The sequence below is a fragment of the Canis lupus genome, chromosome 10, assembly GCF_048164855.1.
Source record: "Canis lupus baileyi chromosome 10, mCanLup2.hap1, whole genome shotgun sequence".
NCBI classification, from domain to species: Eukaryota; Metazoa; Chordata; class Mammalia; order Carnivora; family Canidae; genus Canis; species Canis lupus.
The window spans coordinates 35260918-35283024 of NC_132847.1; the positions used below are offsets into that span (position 1 = coordinate 35260918).

Consider the following 22107-nt stretch of genomic DNA (forward strand, 5'->3'; position numbering starts at 1 on the left):
TCCTTATAGCACTGAAGCATTACTAATTACAATAAAATGCAAGGCAGTCTTGTACATGGAAAAAAAATGAAATCCAAAGAAATAAATTGTTTTGCGAGCTGTACATCTATTCCATGGATAGTATAGATAACACACTCATGAAACATTTCATTTCTGCATCAGCATGACAATGTTATCTTATTTATTCTAGTCAATAGCTGTTGCCTCCCTGGAAACATATTTATAAGCATACTCAACCTCCTAGTGCATAAATTATTTCATGGAAGAAAATTAGAAACTTTCGAAACAACATAAACTTTTTGAGGTCACCAAGGTACCATTAGGTAAATTATTGCTTCACAGCCCTAAATGGTACCTAGTAGCCAGGAAGAGTTTAATGCACCTTTCAAAGTGCCTAATTTACTCCCAGGGAGTAACGAACTAGTGGACAGGTCCTAGATGATAAATTACACATTGAGATGCATTTTCCCAAGTGAATAGGGCTCAGTGTTGTCTGACTAAAATTAATGCCTCACATTTATTTCAAACATGTGAAGGCAAAGGTCTACAAATAGTTTCAGAAGTCTAAAGACCATTCCATCTACCTAAACGCAGTAAAGGGCAAGGTAAATTCAGTTATATAAACCAGGATGGCTGAAAATAAATTGACCAAAGCAATTGAATAAAAAGTATTCTATGTGTAGTTAGGAAGGGTCACTGATCCAAAAACAAACAAACAAAAAAACCCACCACAGAATAAAATCACATCTGAAATAACGCTATACTTTTTATAATCCTTGTGTGTTCCAAAAAGGCCTTTCCTGTAAAATTTTAACCTGTCCAACCTTGTAGAATCTATGATACCTGCCAGGATCACAATCCAAGGTGGTATGTCTCCAGGCCATGAATACTGTTGTGTGTATTTACTGAATAATGTCTATTGCAAAGAAATTGTAAAGTATTTTTGCATTTGAAAGAGTTCCCTTTGTTAGTCTTTATGATCTCAGAGAGATTGCATAAATGTCTGGTATCCTACTTATTACTGCTTTTCCTTTGGGGAATGATGAAAGAATCTGGAGTTGTTTCTGAATCCAAGCGCCCTGAACTCATCCGATCCTCAATTCCAAATAGCCTGAGGCAACTAAACCTTTAAAGCATACTGACTTTGTATTATCACATTTGTACTTTCACTGATGTCTGAATATTCACTCCATTTAGTATCATATTTAAGACTAATATGACCAAATGAAATGATAGTAAACTATAAGACCACTTGAAGACAGACAACAATGCAAACTAGATTGCATTGCTGTTTGCTCAATATTCCTATTTATTCCCCCTGGTGTCTCACTCTATAAGAGATTATGTATGGATCTCCAGTCTGTTGAATTCAGGAACGGTCATGGGAGGAACTGACATGTACTTCAGCACAGAAGGGTTATGATTCAGCGCATGCTTCACCATTTCTTTCTATCATGAGACAGTCATTGTACAACACAGAGGATCCTCAATTGTCTGCGTCTCCTAAATGACATTGATGATGGAGGAGAGCCAACATTGACCATAGAGAGAGAGAGCCAGAGAATAAATGAGGGATGATATATATTGTTGTAAATCAGTGAGATTTGGGGTTTCTTTGTTACCACAATATAATCTATCTGACCTTTATTGGTATGGTGAACAATGCCTGGCATATTGCCACTGTTCAATAAATATTTGTTGAATGAATCAATTTCTCAAGTTTTATAGCAAATCACTGTTCACACCACCTGAAATCTGGAAATCATAATCTCCTGTCAATAAAATCAGGACCACAAAATATGATTTCTCTCTAGTCCTACCCCACAGCCCTATCCCCTTAAATAGTCCCTCTAAACGTCTTTAGAATTTTGGGGAATATTTCTTTGCACTTTATCTTACGTTTCCTTCTATCCAGTTTTGTTGGGATCATGTCTCCTTTGCTGTCACTGACAAAGAGGCATTTAGGTCATTAGCTGTCAACTCAAGGGGTCATGGTTAATTTTAAACAATGATAACATCAAAGATGAACTTATTGACTAATGTTGAGGACACTAGTGTCATCACCTGCCATGCAAGACCCTTTGTCCTTGTTCGTTTTTCTTCTCATGAGCTAAAACTTTTTAGGAAATGATTATTTTTGTTTTCATTTTTTTGTTTATTCCCATTCCTTGGAGTCTGTCATGAATTCCTAGGAGGTGAGCTGGGAGATAACAGAATGAAAGGCATCAGGCCTTAGAATCTTACCTTCCCCCAATCCTGGCTCATTGTCTTTGAATAATAACAGCTAAAATCTCTTGAGCGATTGATTATATATTAGCCACTGTTGAAAGAGCAGTTGAATCTTTACATCAACCATGTGATGCGGAAACTAAGAAACAGAGAAGTTAAATGACTTTGCCATGATCACAGAGAAAAATCACCCATGCTATCTCACTTAGAAACCAGGCTATTATACTTCTCAACAATATTCTAAGTCTTATTTATTTATTTTTTACCTAACAGGTTCTTTGTACACTTACATTAACAGAGCCCTGGTGACCTCATTTCACTAATTTTCCATGCATGCTGAGTGGAGGTTCATTTCCATAGAGGTACAAAGACGTGTTGGCTGTTCTGTTTTTGACAAAAATAAGACAATGATGAATATTTCAGATATCACTGTGTCATTATTTTATGTGCAATGTTTTAAAGAACATCATTATATTCATTGTATTATTCAAATTCCATATTTGGAAGCAATAAAAACTGCATTTATTTTAAAATGTAGCCTATTTAAAATATTCAGCTAATAGATATTCTCACTCCTTCTTTTTTTTTTCTCACTCCTTTTTTTAAAAAAAATGAACGGTGGACTGTAGACCTTTTTTTTTTTTAATACAAAATATTTTTCTCCAGTAGAACAGTAGGAAAAGGTTGTCAATCTCTGTAGACTTCCCTGTTGAAATGTGTATAATGGGGAGGAAAGGGGGAGAAAAAAAAATGAAATGTGTAGAACAAATCTAAGTAAATCTAATATAGCTTTGACAATACAAAAATCCTATTAGAAATAAATGACTAATCAGTAATGGTCCAAACATCAATGACATACTATGCTGCAATTAACATGGCCTCTTCTGTTCATAATGGAGATGGACAATAGGGGAAAATATTTGTAATATAATTCTGTATGAATGATTGGAATGTAAAATTATATGTGTATTATATTTACAACCATAAAAATACCTGTATATATGCATATACACGAAAGTTAGAATGAAATAAATCCCAATCATAACTGTTTTGTTAAGTTTGTGAGATTTGGGGGCAATTAGAAATGATGTCCTCAAAATATTTGTTGGTTTTTACATAAAAGTGAAAAAAATCTGAAAATAGAACTTAATATTTTGAAAATTGGTCTTGATAAATACATTTAATGTATCTTAATGATACATTTAATTTCTGAAATTACTTTCTTAGGTATATTTCTTAACAATCGAATTGTTGACTACTTCTCATTTCTTCCAACCATAGTGTTCCCTGTCCTCCTGCCATGAAATTCAGAAGAGTGAAGTAAGGTAAGTGGAATGGTTTAAAGAAATAAGATAAGCAGAGATCTTATCATGACTCCTTTGGGAATATATAAGGTAATAAAACTCCATCGAGTTGTTTTTACTGGCAAATATTCAAATACCAGCTTTTGAATTAGAGCTTCACTGGCCAAAAGTTGGCAAGACAAGCTTCTGTGCAATGTCTGTGAATAAAAGTCCCTAAGCTGAGTCGGGAAATTGCCAGGCTGTGTTCAAATTTTATTAGGAACACTTTAAAGATCTAGTAACAAAGGTCCTACTTAGGTTCCCTTAATTCAGCCCAAGATAGTTCATAAACACATAGGCCAAGTTCAGAGTTAGAGACTTTTGTATGCAGGAGGGCAGCGAAACAGCACATGTGCAGCCACTTTTTCTTCTTTACCCAAGGCAGGCATGAATAATCTATCCAGGACTTCATGATATTTCTACACTGAGTTTCAAATTCTTTTCAAGATGCACTCTAGGGGATCTATACTGTATGAAATGATAAGGCACTTCATTTCATCTGAACATGAAATAAAATTATTTGACATTCCATACGTAACCCACTGATTTTTCAGATAAAGGAACTGAGATCCTTCACGGGAGGGAGAAAACGAATTCTAAGCATTTTCTATTTTCAAAGCAGCCAAATAGGTGTATGATGCATGGTCTTAGGAAAAAAGTTATTAACATTTCCATTTGACAGATGAAGAAACTGAGTCACAGAGATACTAAGCAAACACAAAAGCGTACAGGCCTTCCTGGCTACAAATGCACAACTGCAATGCAATTCTCTTGACCCATGGACGAGTATATTAGTATATTTTGCACTACCGCCAAGCTCTAAAGTAATGTTATTCTTTCTCTGAAGAAATTAATGGGTGATGTTAAAAGAATCCTTCTCAGGTCAATGGCAGTCACTCATCTCCCTGTGAACCAGAAGAAACAGACTCATAAATAACAAACCACTATGCATAGCAGCCACCTGGCACCTAAATATTAATAGCGTGTATGTGAAATACTTTTACATAACCATACTAAAGGCATTAAATAAATGTCAGGATTTGAAAAATTACCTCTTTGGGTCACTGCTGGCCACTAAATTCTACGGTCTGGCTATTACAGCAGAGAGTTTTAGACATTCCACTGTCCTGGGCTTTTCTTTCCAGGAAAAATAGTATCTTCCTGGACAATAAAGAACAGTTTGGGCCTAAAATTCACAAACTTCATTACTATTTGTGAAGTTTGAGCCATAGTGGCTCTTAACAGTTTCCACTCCCTTCCCTCAGTTTGCAATTTCTCAGCAACCTAATCTAGAATATTCTCCACAGTGCAGAGCAGAGTCAGGTCCTCCGCTTGGATGGAAGACTAGGCTTTTATCATCAGTAATTCAAATATTTGTTCCTTTTTCCAGGTCCTTGGGGGAAAACTGACTTCTTAAGAGGGAAGTTTTTCTGATTAGGAAAGGTTTTCAGCTTCTCTCCGAGATAAATCATACTGTGAATTCCTTTAGTTGAATTCCTTTTCATTTGTTTTCTATTTAGTTCTTGTTTCATTCCCTCTAGGTCTCATACATCCCTGTTGTATAGTAAATTCTAATCTGTTTTCAAAATAAATACACGATTGATGAAAGAAATATTAGGAGGAAGGGTGGAATGAGAAAGAATCCAGCTAATCTTGATTGTGTATTTAGGCTTATTGGAAAACTAAATCTTTCTCCACATCTCTACCCCCACACCAGTATATTACCTGACTTCTGTAGAAACAAAAGTAACAGATACAATTCTCTTTCCTGGTCATTTTAAGCAAGATGCAGAAAGTGCTGTCTACACACCCCTGGACCCTGGCAGATTCCGAGAACTCTAGATCTGCTTCCAGAACTTTGTGCTGCTTTGTTGGTACAGTTTCTGCTACTCTGACTTTATAATCGCCAGCATCATTCTTTGCTCTTTCTTTTCCAAACAGAGCGATGAGGGTGGGAAGGAAATTCTCTGGAACGTGACAAAGCTAACATAATGGGAACCTTGTAAGGTTTATGCTGGCAGCAGAGCAGAATTCACACTGGCTAGGAGAGTTAACCAGACCATTTGTGGTTTCTGGTATATACTTAGGGTTCTCAGTAATTGGTGTCCATGGTGTAACCAAAAGCATATGATAATTGGCCATGTTCTAATAGGCGATGTACTGTTTTAAATATCATCATGTGTAATAGTTTGACATCCTAGGCAACCTTTTAAGTTCTTCCATATTTTAGAAATTATTTGGAAATTTAATGCCAGCTCCTGACAAATATGAAAAATAATGTTTACAATTGACAATAATATATTTTCCCTAATATTTGTTCTAATTATTTATTAGGATAATATATGTTTTCTGTGAAGAAGGAAGAAAATAAAAATCACCCCTAATCTGATTGCTAAGATATAACCGCTACAAACATTTTGGTTATTTTCTCCTAGTATTTCCCTGGATGTTCAGTTATACACCAATAACAACACAATTGGAAGAATACTGCACATTCTATTTGTTCCATCCTTTCTCACTTACACAATAATAGGAGCGTCCCCATATCCGATGTAAAGTCAAGAAAAGTGGATATTCTCTGAGGTGAAAGAAGATAGTGTTTAGATGAGAATAAAGTAGTTTCTAAGTAATGTAAATCATTTATTTCTTGACTTGGATGGTGGTAGCAGATGTAATTTTTCTAAATCTTCAAGGTGCACTCTTACAATTGGTGTCTTTCTGTTCTGTATGTTCTACTTCAACAGAAAGTTTATTTAATACAGAGTCACAAATTAATCAGAAAATTATTCATAATGATTGCAGATCTTTTCGTTAAAGGACTCTGCTGTGATTGAGAATGCTATTCTCCCATTGTTGGGTATTTAATCACTTCTTAATATTAAAAATACATGAAAATATTTATACTTAAATATTCATTTGCGTCACATTCACTAGAGGTGGAGTTCTGGAACTTTCCAGAGAAGAAATTACTGTGTAATGAGGAGAAGGATTATTGTAAGTACATTTTCTGCAATTGCATTTATTGCTGGCATAAACATGGTGGAACCCTCGAATTCTTACAGCTGTCAGCTGGAATGGAAGATGTGACTGTTAAATCCTGAGTTGGGTCCCACGTGGAACTTGGGCAGCAAGTGAGATATTCTGCATTCCAATCAAGGTGAACAACCATCCATTCAATTTATTTGGGCAAACCACTTCTTTTTTGAACACCAAATCTGTGGCAGGACTCTTCCAGACAGGAGAGTACAAAGATAACAAAAGGATAGCCCTGTTCTTGATTAGAATTAAGAGTGGACCCTATAGGAAAGACCCTCAAACTGGTGTGGATATGAATGCTCTCCCTCATTTCGTGGTTCCTCCCTCTGTATATTGGAATGGTGACGCTTACTTCAATGGCTTGTACTAAGGATTAAATGAAATAGCTGTAGGAATGCCAGCCAGGGGTGCCATTCAAAACACTTAGTAATCCATACGTATTGGCATCATCTAATCAGAATAAATGCTGGTTCCAGACAAACTAAAGGCTGGTGATAAAGATCCAAATGTGTTCTGCCTGAATATTTTGTCCCTCAGCCTATAGTAAGTACTGGCAATTATTAGTTTTTGGTGCTTTATTCCTTTGGATTTCATCAGACAAACTGAACTTTCCTTAAACTCCTATTCAGTGTTTGAATGAAATTATTTTACTTATAAATATTTGGAGAAAGCAACTCCAGAGATGTGATTTATGCTTATATATTCTTCCTTTAGCTTTTCTGAAGAGTAACTATTGGAACTCTTCATTTGCTCTAATCGTTATTTCCTTATTCGACTTCTATTTCTACTGGTGATAGCCATAGCAGCTTGTTGAGAGAAAAAAACACAGTGTACATTTAGTCCTAAAATTTGGCAAAGGATATAGGAACCATGTGGGAGGTGGAGATGGGATGTGGAGGCCAGTCATATAAATATAGTAAACGAAAAGTTAGAAGACCTAAAACATTATATTCTGGGAGCAAGTTTCCACTTTTCGAGTACCATGAAACTACTTCAAAACTGTGCCAAATTTGCTAAAGTCAAAGATATGAACTATTACAGAAGTTGAATCATAACCATAGCTATAAAAAAATGCTCAGCAATTACTGTAGATTTATTTTTTAGGTGATCGTGGTTAAGCAGTTACAGGTCAACAAGGGCATCTTGAAAATATGTTGACATTTGTTACAAAAATTGGGAAGAAAGATACATTATAGGAATAATATATTGGAATTGTTCAAATCTCATGTCATCTTTGAGTTCCAATAAGAATTTCTAGATGCTAGGAATTGTGGAGTCAGGAATGAGAATATTGGGTGGTATCATTATTACAATCAGAGATTTAAAGTTCTGTAGGTTCATTTCAAAGAATGACATTTAAATGCCCATGACCCAATATATGGCTTGTATGGTACCTGGCACATAGCTTTGCCTCTATTAAGTGCTTAATAATCTTTGTGGGAGCAAATCTTGGAAGACTGCATGTTTCTTGGACACCAGAGGTAATGTAAATATTTGGAAAGAATATGTATTTTGTTGTCAGAAGGATATGGGTTAAAGATCCGACTTCATCAATTACTATGTGACCTTGGGCTAGTCATTCAAATCTGAGAACCTCAGACTCCTTATCTGTAAAAATGAAGAAAATAACATATTTGCCGAATTGCTATAAAATTTAGAAGTAATGTGGGCAGTCCCGGTGGCTCAGCGGTTTAGCGCCGCCTTCAGCCCAGGGCGTGATCCTGGAGACCTGGAATCGAGTCCCACGTCAGGCTCCCTGCATGGAGCCTGCTTCTCCCTCTGCCTGTGTCTCTGCCTCTCTGTCTCTCTCTCTCTCTCTCTCTGTGTCTCTCATGAATAAATAAATAAAAATAAAATCTTTAAAAAAATTTTTTAGAAATAATGCATATATAGTGACTGGCACAGAGTAGAATCAGAAGAATAATAACTAATATCATATGTAATAATATATGTCACGCTACTTATTGCTATTATAAATAATTTTTAAAAAGGCTGGGAATCAAAAAAAAAGGCTGGGAATCATGAAAATGTGGGAAACACTCAAAAAAAAAAAAAAAAAACCCTCCCTTTGTGGTATCCTCAACATAAATGTCAATGAGGAAATTCACCAGTAGTGATTTAACAAAGGTAAAATTAGGAAAATATCCCCAGCTAAACACTTGTGTAATGAAGTCTTCATTTTCCTCCTGAAGCTTTTGTCAAGTAAAGCTGATTTCCACAATAACCCAATTTCAAAGTATAAATAGTGATGCTTTGATCTTGGTAGGAGGCATCCTCTGTGGGTTCTTGGACAATAGGCAGGTAAATACCTAAGCAACAGCTGCCCCAGGAATCCAAATAGTTCACATTTCATCTACCTTCTCATGAAACTTCACTGGATCAAACACTGTGGGCAAGCTCCTTTTTTTTTTTTTTCCCCCCTTGATCCAGCCAAATTATCTAGCGGCAAAAGAATGCTTTAGTTTGTCAATATAAAGTGTAAGGCTGGAAGTGAGGTGGAGTAGAAAGATAATCACATTCTCTTCAGGAGGGCTTTAGTTTTATCCTTTTTAATCTCTCTCGATTGGATTAAAAACTACTCAAGAATGCCCTCGAAATTTTCTGTTTTTGCCTTTCAGTTTCCAGGACTAGAACTTTCTCTGTGTTGGCTCTGCTCTGCTTTACATTCTCCTACCAGTCTCTGTACCCAGAGACACTGGTGGGGGCAGCTGCTTTTCTGCCTTCTCCTCTTCCAAGGGGAGGCAGAGCCCAACTGGGAACCTCTGTGAGAGGAGGGAAAGTGAAGCTCTCACTGGCCACGGAATAGGTAGGTGAGCAATGGGCAGGATCCGAGTAATGGGATATGACTTACATGACCATTGTCCGTCTACATGTATGGGGGCACACATGTGAGAGCATGTGTGTGCACACACACACTATCAAATGCAGCTCCAATTTCTGTAACATTATATAATAACTTGTTGTGATCAGGTCAAACTGTTTATATCATACTTTCCTTGGCCAGCATCAGTAAAATACTACCAAGAAGAGTCAACTTGCTCAACTGCCTGGATGAATGCTAAGCTCTTTACGTTCATTATTACAAGAGCTCCTCTCACTCACCCTCTAAGGGAGGTACTATTCTTATCAACATCTTACAGAAAAGAGAAGCTAAGGAGCTTAAGTAACCTATACAGTCACAGTGGTAGTAAGCAGTAGAGCCCAGATTTCGATCCAGATAGCCTGATCCCAGAGCCTGAGTTCCAAAGCATTCCATTGTCTGCCTCTTTAGCCATATCTAACCAGGCCCTATTAAAGGGAATGAGGTATGTGGGCTGATGAGATGCACATGTCCTGCTGATGGCAAGTCTGAGCTGTATTTGAGTGCTTGCCATAAGCAAACTTTCCTTTGCACAAACTTTGGGACACAGGAAGGCAATCAGACTTCACTAGCTGTACCTTCTGCTCTCTGTTCTCTGTGTGCCATTTTAGTTCATCCTAAACATGACCACTTAGTGAACATAGTATATCTTGTTGAAAAAACTGGCATAGAGTGGATCACCTGCGTAGCTCAGATGGTTAAGTGTCGACCTTTGGCTCAGGTCATGATCTCTAGAGTTCTGGAATTGAGACCCATGTCTTTGGGCTCCTGGCTCAGTGGGGAGTCTGCTTTTCCCTCTCCATCTGCCTCTCTCCCTGTTCATGCTCTCTCTCTGAATCTGTCTCAAATGAATAAATAAAATATTTAAACAAACAAAAAACTGGCAGATGGTGGCTACACTTATAGTGAGAATTGAGTAATGTATAGAATTGTTGAATCAAAATGATATATACCTGAAACTAGTCTAACTTTGTATGTTAATTATACTTCAATTAAAAAAATAAAATGAAAATCTTTTGGAAAAAATCCAGAATAAACCTCTCCATCATTAAATTCCTCTGTAAGATATTTTTGTGTATTATAGAAATTGAGTGAGATTTCAGTTTTTCATGTTTTCTCCCCCAGAAAACAAGGATATGACAGTAAGTTATGTACATTAAGTTTTTTGTATCCTGATGCCATTTATTTATATTTATTAAAAATTGAATCAATGAAAAGTATATCAGTAATATGAACTTTTGGTCCTGTTGGGTATTCCTTAGCATCTGGAATCTGTGATATTTACATAAAATTGTTCTTGAATCCTTATTCTATAAGTTTTCCTTCCATCAATAGAATAGAAATTTAAAATGTCAGCCATGATTGAAATTATGATTTCTAGTACTCATTGGTATGGCCTTTTAAAAGTATAGCTAACTGTTCTATTCTCCTCTTCCAAGATGATCTTTTTTTTTTTTTTTAAGTTGATTGTCTTGAGCATCTATAGGGTCTATATTATAAGCGAGTGCTTGTCAACTTAAAGTCAATGAGACTGATGGCATATCACCCCATGTACACCAAATGTAGAAAGAACATCCTGCCATGTTATGGTTGCCAATTTTGGAAAGCTAAGGAGGGCACTGAATATTTCATTTTTTATAAAAATCATGTTAAATTTCCTTGTTTATCCCAGATGACTAGCTGAGCCAATGGTATCACTCGGATTCAATTCCTTGAATATTGGTTTATGTAAATCTACAATTATATGCAATATTAACTGAATCAGGTAGCTATTGTGATTGTTTCAAATGTGCACATACATTATTTTCCCCAAGACAATATGATAGATATTGAATTTCTGTAGACTGGCATGAAAATACTATATATTTCTTTGCACCATGTTTAACTTTTGTGGTACAATTTATGTATGTCATATACATTTCCTGAAGTAACCATAGGTAACTTCTCTGTTTTTGATGCCCGATATAGTAGCATTTGATATAGGATCTTTTCTATATTTCTAATATATTAAAGACAACGTATATATTGCTCCAATTTGCATAGAACAAGGTAAATTAAATTGTCTTCGATTACTAGTTAAGCATACTTATTTAAAAAAAATTTTAAAGCATACTAAATCTCCCTTTCTTCTTCTACTCTGTCCCTCTCTCCCAAACCTGCACCAGTTTAGCATCAATGTTCCATAGGGCCATTTCTAGTTAGTTAGGTTTCCATCTATCCTTCTAGTTCCTTTTCTTATTACTCTTGTCGATAATTTCTTCTCTCCAACCAAATTAGATTCTTTATTTTTTCCAGAATGGTCACTGCATTCCTTCTCTTTATGCACCTGTTAATGACTTGTGCTTTTATCTCACCTAAATAATTCCTTCCCATTCTTCAGAATTCCATTCAAATCCTCTCCTGAAGCAATCAAGATTTTTTTGTAAAAAGTCAGACTTGTAGTAACAGATTGTAGAAGGGTGGTTACTAGAAGCAGGGATTGTGAGGGAGACTGATCAAAGGATACAAACTTTCAGTTATATAATGAATAAATTCTGGAGACCTTATCTACAGCTTGGTGACTACAGATAAAAATAGCGTACTGTACACTTGAAATTTGCTGAGAGCAGATCCCAAGTGTCCTCACTATTCACATACAATGGTAACTGAGGGAGGTGATGGATATGTTAATTAGTTTGATTGTGGTAATCATTTTACAATGTATCCATATATCAAAACAGTACATGCTATACTTTAAATATATACTATTTGTGTTTGTCAAAAATAAAAATGTAAAGAAAAAAAAACCCCTTCCCTTCTATTTAACATAGACAAGATCAAATAGCTGAGACAGATTGCTTATTTCATTCACCAGACAATTGAATATATACAACTGACCCTTGAGTAATGTTTGGGTTTGGGATGCCAACCCCCCTCACAGTAAAAACTCCATGTATAACTTTTGACTTCCCCATATTTAACAACTAGTAGCCTACTGTTGACCAAAGGCCTTACCAATAACATAAATAGCTGATTAACACATATTTTGTATGCTATATAGATGATACACTGTATCCTTATAATACAGTAAGCTAGTGAAAAGGAAAATGTAGATTAAGAAAATCGTATGGGGCACCTAGGTGGCACATTTCTTTAAGCATGTGACTTGGCTCAGGTCATGATCTCAGGATCATGAGCTTGAGCCCAGCATTGGGCTTCCCACTCAGCAGAGAGTCTGCTGGAGATTCTCCTCCTGTCCCTTTACCCCTCCCTCTTCTCATGCTCGCTCTACCTCTCTCAAAATAAATTTAAAAGTATTTTAAAAATCATAAGGAAGAGAAAATATATTTACAGTGCAGTTGATACCTGAACAACATGGATTTGAATTACATGGATCCACTTATACACAAATGTTTAAAATAAATATATTGGAAGAATTTTTGGAGTTTTGTGGCAATCTGAAAACTCACAGATGAACCACATAACCTAGGAATACCCCAAAATTTAAGAAAAAGTTAGATATGTCACATATACATAAAATATATGTCAATGCTAATCTATTTTACCCCTTACTACCCTAAAATATACACAAATCTATTATAAAAAGTTAAAATTTGTCAAAACTTATACACACAATTATAGACTTTACAGGGCACACCATTTGCAGCCAAGAGAAAGGTAGACAAACATAAGGATGCAAGATTAAATCATAACTGCATAAAATTAAGTGTAGTACATACTGTACTACATATAAAAATATCATAGCCATCTCCTTTGCTATTGCGGTGAGCTCAAGGGTTGCGGGTATTGCCTAAAATTCCACATGAGGCAAATCATCTCTGAGTAAGCCATTTGTCTCTCTAGTAAATTATGCATCCCAGTAAAAAGTGATCTCTTGTGGTTCTTGCAAATTTTTCATGTTTAGTGCAGTACTCTACACCTCAAGTGATACCATGAAATCCATACAAAGTGCCACTAGTGATGCTAGAAGTGCTCCCAAGGAACAGAGAAAAGTCATGACATTACAAGGTAAAGCCTAATTGCTTGATATATACCAGAGATGGAGGTCTGCAGCTGTGGTGACCCACCATTTGAAGATAAATGAATCCAGTGTAAGGACCATTGTAAAAAAAAAAAAAAAAAAAATAGAAAAGGAAATTCATGAAGCTGTTGCTGTAGCTAGGCCAGCAGGTGTAAATACTTTGTACTTTTTGTGAAATACCCTTTTATCTCATTGAAAATAGAGCTTTTATGTGGGTACAGGGTTGCTATGAGAAAGGCATAGACTCTACCAGGATTCGAGAAAAAGCCAAGTCATATGACAACTTAAAGCAAAAGGAAGGTGAAAGGTATAAAGCTGAAGAAGTTAATGCCAGCAAAGGATGGATTGATAATTTTAGAAAGAGGTTTGGCTTTAAAAATTGTGCAGATAACAGGAGAAGCAGCTTCTGGCAACCAAGAGGCAGTAGGTAAGATCACACAGACCACTAGGAAAATCATGTAGGAGAAAGGATATCTGCCTGAAAAGGTTTTCAATGCAGACAAAAGTGCCCTATTCTAGAAAAAAAAAATGTCACAAAGAACACAAAGAAGGGAAGCAAGCCCCAGGATTTAAGGCAGGAAGGGATATACTAACTCTATTGTGTTTGTGCAAATGCAGTTGGGTTTATGATCAGTATTGCCCTTGTTTGTAAAGCTGCTAACCTCTGAGCCTTGAAGGGAAAAGACAAATACCGGTGCCCCTATTTTGGTTGTAGAACAAGAAGGCCAGGACAATGAGAACCCTTTTTTTCTGGACTGGTTCTACTGATGCTTTGTTACTAAAGTCAGGAAATGCCTTTCCACTAAGGGCTGCCTGTTAGAGTTCTTTTGATATTGAACGATACCCCTGGCCACCCCACAAGTTCAACACCAAAGGTGTGGAGTGGTCTGCTTGCCCCCAAACACAAGACCTCTAATTCAGCCTCTAGATCAGGGGGTCATATTCCTTAAGACCCACTGCACATGATACTCAGTGTAAAGATTATCAATGATACCCAAGAGAATCCTAAGAGAGAGAAAATTGTGAGAGTCTGGAAGGACTACATCACTGAAGACGTCACCATTGTCACAGAAAAAGCCACAAAAGTCATCAAGCCTGAAACAACCAATCCCTACTGGAGAAAACTGTGTCCAGATGTTGTACATGACTTCGGAGTATTATGACAAAGCTAATCAAGGAAGCCATGAAAAAGATTACGGATAGGGCAAATGAGGTGGGGGTGAAGTGTTGCAAGATACAAGTCTTGGAGAAATTCAAGAGTTAATAGGCATCCCACTGGAGGAATTAATGGAAGAAGACCTGGTGAAGATGAGTGCTTCTGAACCAGTGCCAGACAAGGAAGAAGACGTAGAAGAAGCAGTGCCAGGAAACAAATTGACATTAGACAATCTAGCCAAAGAGTTCTGATTACTCAAGACTACTTTTGTCTTCTTGAATGACACAGACCCTTCGATGATGTGGGCACTGAAACTAAAGCCAGTGGTGGAAGAAGGATTGGTACCATATAGAAACATTTTTAAAGAAATGAAAAAGAAAAAAATCAGACAGAAATCACAATGTATTTCTGTAAAGTTCCATAAGTGTGCTTGCCTCTCCTGCTTCCCTCTCACCTCCTCTACCTCTTCTGCCTCTGCCACCCTTGAAACAAAAAGATCTACCTCACCTCTTCTTCCTCTTCCTTGGCCTACTCACCATGAAGACGATGAGGATGAAGATCTTTATGATGAACCACTTTCGCTTAATGAATAGTAAATCATCATCATGCCATACACTTAACAGACTTACCTTTTGTGCATGTGCATGTCTTTGTGGGAAAATCTAATAATTATAAGCAAGAATCATGTGAGACAAGTTTATGTCATCATCGCCTAAGTATTTATCATGTGAACATTGAGTGCAAGACTTGTATGGGAATGGACAGCCTGTTCTTTCTTCATAGGCATAAGGTGAGTGATATTTAAGATAAAATTAATAATGTGTTAGTTTTCTTACTGTCTTATAACTTTACTTTCAAAGAATGACATTACCTTACAGTATGCCTCTCTCTCTCATCTTTGGAAAGACTGCATTTCAGCCTCTTGTCTGTCACAGGTAAGTGGTTTTTAAAAAACATAAAAATGTTTCCAATACTGTATTTTAAGTATGACTCTAAAACTGTATGCCATAAAAATTTCATCATGATACATTCATTGGTGTATCGACTAGGTTACCGTTATGCCATCATATTGATTATACTAGGCTACATCAAAGCCATCATATTGCTGCTTTTTCATTATCAATGCATGAATCATTATACCTGTAAATAAATATGAATATCTTTTTCACATTATCTTTTCACTTTTGATGTCTAGTGTATGTATGACATCCTACTATGTTTTGTATCATACAAGGCAATATTGATGTAGGTATTAACAGATGATTCTTCTTGTAAATAGACAACACAAACTTATGATAGAGTAATGTAAATGTATTTTCTCCTCCTTTTGATTTTCTTAGTAACATTTTCTTTTTTCTAGCTTACTTCGTTGAAAAATACAGTATATAATACACATAATGTACAAAATATGTGTTAATTGATTTATTTATGCTATTGGGAAGGGCTCTGGTTAACTGCTGGTGATTAGTAGTTAAGATTTGGGGAATAAAAAGTTATGTGTGTATTTTTGACTACACAGGAGTCACTTACCCCTACTCCCCATGTTGTTCAAAGGTCAACTGTACTATACTGTGTTTATTGAAGATAATCCACACATAAGTGGACCTGTGTAGTTCAAACTCATGTTGCCCAAAGATCAAGTGTACAGTTTCATAGAAGACAGGAAGGAGTAAGCCAATAAGTAAAAAAATAAAAAAAAAATAACAACATGCCATTTTGCCCTTCTCTAACAATTAAAACCATCAATAAAAATCTCTCTCATACTTTTTGCTGAGCCAAGATACCACACAGCCTTCTCAAAACGGGTCCACTAACAGAGTCGAGGCAGGATGCGAATGGTAAGATCAGAATCTGGAACCTGGTTCTACTTCTGCTTGCATCCCTAAGTAGCCATCTCAACAGAAGATTCTATTTGAAATGCGATAATGCAGATAATGAAAATATAGACCTTAGATATTATAAACATGCATATAATACTCTCTCAAGCTGTTATTTTAATCTTCTACTGAGATATATGCAGTGATGTGCTGGTTTAACAACCAGTCCTCCAGAAAGAAAAAATGTGATTCAGAGCATTTGTAGATTTCCTTGGTACAAATATTCCCACCTGGCAAATTTCAAACTACTTATGGGCCATCACAAGGCATATGCTTGAGAAGAGAAGAGATGCACAGTAACACATCGTTAACCAGTATTATCACCATACAGATGCAGTAGGCATAAAAGAACCTCAAAGAGCATAGATAGAGAACAGTATAAGGTAGCAAATGGATTGTAAGTATTTATGACTTTTTGTTTTAAACATAAATGTAATTTGATATTTATTATTTAATAATGATTGTCTCTAACAAATTACTGAGACTTAATTGGCTTTCATGAGCAGGTACTACTTGTCTGTGGCACACCACTGGGATCATCCACATTTTCTTCTCCAAATACATAAGTGCAAGTGCTGTGTTTGAGTAGTGTACTTCAGTGTTGGCACATAATAAAACTTAATTACTGTTTTACTTATGAACTGTGATGTACTTAAGAAGGCTATTGCCTTCTCAGAAGGCAATATCAGAAGACTGATTGCTTGAGATATTTAAAAAATATAGTTATTCAAAAAGCATTTATTGACTGCACACAATTTGCCAGATACTCTGTGAAGCTAAGATAGAAGGAAAAACATCATATGGGTTAATATTAATCATCAAATCCTCAAAGGCAAACGATCAGAAAAATCTTGTCAATTCTTTGGTTGTTCCTTTTAGATCTTCTGCCCACACTTGTAACTCATCAGAGGAATGGCAAGATCCCGTGGCAAAAGTTGCTTTGATCCTCAGGTTATAAGTGAGAAAACTGAGGTTTTGAGACATTGGCTGTCTTGTTCAGGGTCATTTCATGAATAAGGATTAGAGCCGGCAAAACTTTTACTTAGTTTTTTTTTTTTTTTTTTTTTCTTTTTTGGCAACAAAGCACTTTCTGCCCTCCTTTTTCACATAACACGTGAACATTTCAGTATAATATTTTTAACTATGGCAGGCTAGAAAATCTTTTTTTAAAAGATGGAGAAAAGCTGGTAGTATATTATATGTAAATCTGTTTTTCAAATAAAAGTTGCCTTGACAGTTTTTATTGGACTGCTTCCTCATTTACACATAATAGAAGGATGAATAGTGATGTGAAATTTGAGGGCAAATAACCACAGGATATGAAATTCTTTTAAAGGGGTGGGTTATAACTGGCAGTTGGGCATGTTAACTTTGAACCAAATGGAAAGTCAACTCTAACAAGATCTCCTTCTTCTTCTTCTTCTTCTTCTTTACTTTTTTTTTTTTTACTTTTTATTTTATATAAGCATTTATATTACTGAAGTAAACCATAATTACTTTTGCTTCTTGATGCAAGAATCATACTACCACACATATAGCACAAAGTATAAAAAAATATTTCCTCTGGGATTTCAGGCTCAAGTTTAGAAATAAAATTACCAGCCCATTATCATAGAGGCAGGGCAGATACTGTTCTGAGTTTTGAGTCCAAAAAGCCAGATTCATTTTTCAAGAGGCTGCCAAAGAAGAACCATGAGATGTTTAAGAACAGAAGAGAGGGGAAAGAAGGTAGGATCTTTTTAACAGTCCATCATTTGGAAATACATGCTTAGTGGAATCATGATGTAAAACTCTATTGAAATAAAACTGGGAGAAGTTCAGTAAAAAATCCAATAAATCCCATATCATACAATGCTGGCCCAGATTTGCATTGTGATAACATTAAGAGAATTTTCAACTTTGGAGAGATGTATTCCCAAGAAATTAGTGAGAGAACAAAAATAAAGGGACAAGAAAATTTTCGGAAAAAATAAAAGCATAGAAACTACAACCAGCATGCCAGTCGTGGTATGATTCTCTGACCAAAGTCTTTTATTAGAAGGATCCTAGAAACACACCCTAATGAGAAGATTCACCCTTCACTGAATTTTTATACAACATGACTATTTACATGGTAGGTCAATGTCCAGGTGTTAAGAGAAATGCAGTGACCAAGACAGTGACTATGGGGTGAAGAACAGGGTCTCAACCTACCCATGTCAAGTTGAAAGTAAAGTCTTCTTTCTGGGCAAGGCACTCTGCTCCAAGCCACAAAAGAACTTGTATAAGCCACAGCCAGAGAGGGCATCGGCTTGCATTCAAGGAGGGGAACTCTGGCTATTTTTGTCCACTCTGTATTCTAAGGAGCATGAAGCTTTGCATCATGGACCCAAGGAAAGAAAAGTAGGGATGACTGAAAACTCAGAAGGGGCTTTAAGGTTCAAATAGAAATCAATGAGCAAAAAAGAAAAATCAAGCATCTTCAGATATGTCTAATTAAAAATAAAGTCAACTCCTATTTTTTTAAATTATTTATTCATGAGAGACACAGAGAGAGAGAGAGGCAGGGACACAGGCAGAGGGAGAAGCAGGCTCTCTTCAGGGAGCCCAATGCTGGACTTGATCCCAAGACCCCAGGGTCACGCCCTGAGCAGAAGGCAGATGCTCAACCCTTGAGCAACCCAGATGCCAACTCCTATTTTTGATACATTCTTCCCTTCCATGAGGCAACAGTGGTCTTAATTTTTCCTCCAGAACAAATGGAGCCTCTGTGAATTTTGTAGGCATTTCTATGCATTGAAAGGATAGGCCTAATAGTCTTCTAGGCTCTTTCTTTTTGAACACGTGCATGGTTGTTTAGACCTGTCTAGTTAATAATAATAATAAACTGCAGTGGCATGAAGTAGCCTGGCACTTCATTCTCAGCCCCAGCCTGTAATGCAGCAGAGAAAATCTTGTTGTAATCTACAATGAGGAAACTGAGACAGCAATTTCCTTGCTCAAAATATAGTCCGTTTGTACCAAGTCATGACTGATGAGCATCCCAGACCTGTCTTCAGGCCCAGGCCCCGCAGCTCTGCCACACCATGGTGCTGTTCTCTGATCGGTGATCAGGCTTGTTGACATGACAGGGAAGGTTCGTTTTTGGCTTCTAGGCAGTGTGGCAGTACATTCTGGTACAGTGGGGCAGAATTAGACTCTACTGGGTTACCTCTTTTTTCAAACACTCTTCAAAAATGGGGCAGCATCATGGGACGGGCTAAAGGATGATTACAAAAGCCTTTTTCTGACAAGGTCTGAATCACAAATGGCACATCCAGAAGCTTATATAATTACCTCCTTACCACAATGAACGAATTGCATCTTGATTATAATATGGATGATCCTAATTCGTGGTAAATTTAACCTGGAGGAAAATCGTATGCTGAGGACTGGGAATCATTTGACAGTTCAACAAGTGCAGAGAGGTTCCATGAAGGAAGAGGAATGGATCAAAGACACTACTGAAAGCATATATCTAAAGAATTTTTATTCCATTAAAAGACCAAAAACATACTGTAAAAAACCATATATATAGTATGATCCCATTTTTGATTTAGGAAATACTACCTAGCTCTGTTTGTGTATGTGTGTGTGCGTGTGTGTATAAAAATATAATTGGAAAGAAATATGAAAAAAAAAGGAAAGAAATATGATTGAGTTCACAACATATTGGTAGTGTGGATTTTTCCTCTGTGATGTGACGTGGTTGCTTTATGAATAATTTTGTTATGTCCTCTAGCATTGTGGTTGTGTTCTGGAGGGAACAATTGGATTTGATTTCCAAGTTGCTCACTTAATGTGTGGCCCTAGGTACCCCTTGCCTTTGTTGTTTCAAATGTAAAATGGGAATAATATTAGTATCTACCTCCTGTGTTGCTGCTGAAATTAAAAGGGATCATATAAATAAGTAACAAACTACAGGGTCACTGCACATAGTAATCCCTTAAATATGGCAGTTGCTAATTGCATTTTCTTCTTTTATACATTTCTGAGTTATTCAAAATTTCTGAAAGGCTTTGTTTACTTTCCTCATCAGAAAATAAAAACAACAACAAAAAAGAAAAACACAAATGCAGAAACTTTACAAAAACTGTTGGAATCAATTTAACTCAATTGATAACCAGTACTTGTCGCTAATTGACCAGGTTGGTTTTTTTTTTTTTTTTAAGATTTTATTTATTTATTTATTTATTTATTTATTTATTTATTTGAGAAAGAAAGAGAGAGAGCATGAGCTGGGGGAAGAGCAGTAGAAGAAGGAGAAAGAGAGAATCTCAAGCAGATTCCATACTAAGCATGGAGCCCAAAGCTGGGCTAGATCTCATGACCTGAGCTGAAACCAAAAGTCAGATGCCTGACTGACTGAGCCCCACTAGTTGCCCCACTAGTTGACTAGGTTTTAATCTAATTTGATCTAACAATAACTTGGTAAGACAAGGTATTCTTTCCTTCTTGCCTAGATCCTGAGCCAGCTTCTCACTAATAGTAAGAGTCAAGAAATGGAATTGCAGTTGAATCTAGCTGTTCCCAAACTGACATGTGTTCTCAAACTAGTTTCCTTACCAATTCCTTTTCAAAGGGGTATTCCCTAGCCTCATTGTGCCTACCTTCCAAGGTAGTTGAGAGAGAAAAATAAATGTCAGAAGCAATTGGGGAAAGAGTAAAGTGTGCACCGAGGCATAATGGGAATTCAGGAAAAAAGGTCAGAGTGTCTTGGGGTAGTCTGAGGGAGGAGGTGGAAATTGCATGAAGCCCCGAGGGATCAATATTAATAATACAGGTTAAAGGGATATGCCTGTAAAGGCATTTGACTAAAAAGGCCATAAAGTGGCAGCATTTCCTGCCCGTCAAGTCTCCAAGGGTTATTTTTTTTTTTTTAATGAGTGGAAAAAAATTTTAAATGTTTCTCCAGTTTTACCACTACCCTTTCTTTCTTGTGTTGCCACCCTCCCAGTGACTTTTATTATGGCATTAAAATATTTCCCAGGCATTATCGCCATCTCTACCCAGTGACAGCATTTTAAAGGGGTGGGTAGTGGTGGCAGTATACAAATAAAAGACGGAGGAACCTCTGAAAATGCAGTTTCAGGACCTCCCAGCCCCACACATCCACATTCCACCTCGCGGCATCGGAAGGCCCATGCAGACGTCCCAACAGGATTCTCCTCCCGAAGTAAATGCTTTCCAATTCCATAACTGCACAAAATGCCCTGCCGGAGTGCAAGGCTCGGCTGTACGGTCGTCACCCTCGTGGCTCTTTGCAGCGGAGAGACTGTTTTCATTATAAGAGGGAGGCCAATTCAGGCCAAGCGAGGGAAATGTGGATGCCATTGGATAATAAGTGAAGGTTTTAATAGGCCTCTGTTGATTTTGACATCTTGATTCCTTGCCCACTGATCTTAAGGTAGTGTAAAATGGTTGGATACATATTTGAAGGAAAGTGCTTTGGACAAACCTCCAGATGACCTCGAAGTTCCCATTGATATGGAGGTTTTGTAGGAATAACTACCATTTCTCAAGTACCTATTATGCATTAGGTTTTCATTTATTTGTTCAATAAATAT

General features: G+C 36.7%; 1 long non-coding RNA gene across 1 annotated transcript in view; it reads right to left on the minus strand.

The window, feature by feature from the left end:
* Positions 1–22107, minus strand: part of LOC140641458 (uncharacterized) — a 46246-nt gene that overhangs the window by 19868 nt on the left and 4271 nt on the right. Inside the window, exon 2 of the long non-coding RNA XR_012037969.1 lies at positions 2520–2613. This is a non-coding gene — a long non-coding RNA (uncharacterized lncRNA). The remainder of the gene's footprint in view (positions 1–2519; positions 2614–22107) is intronic.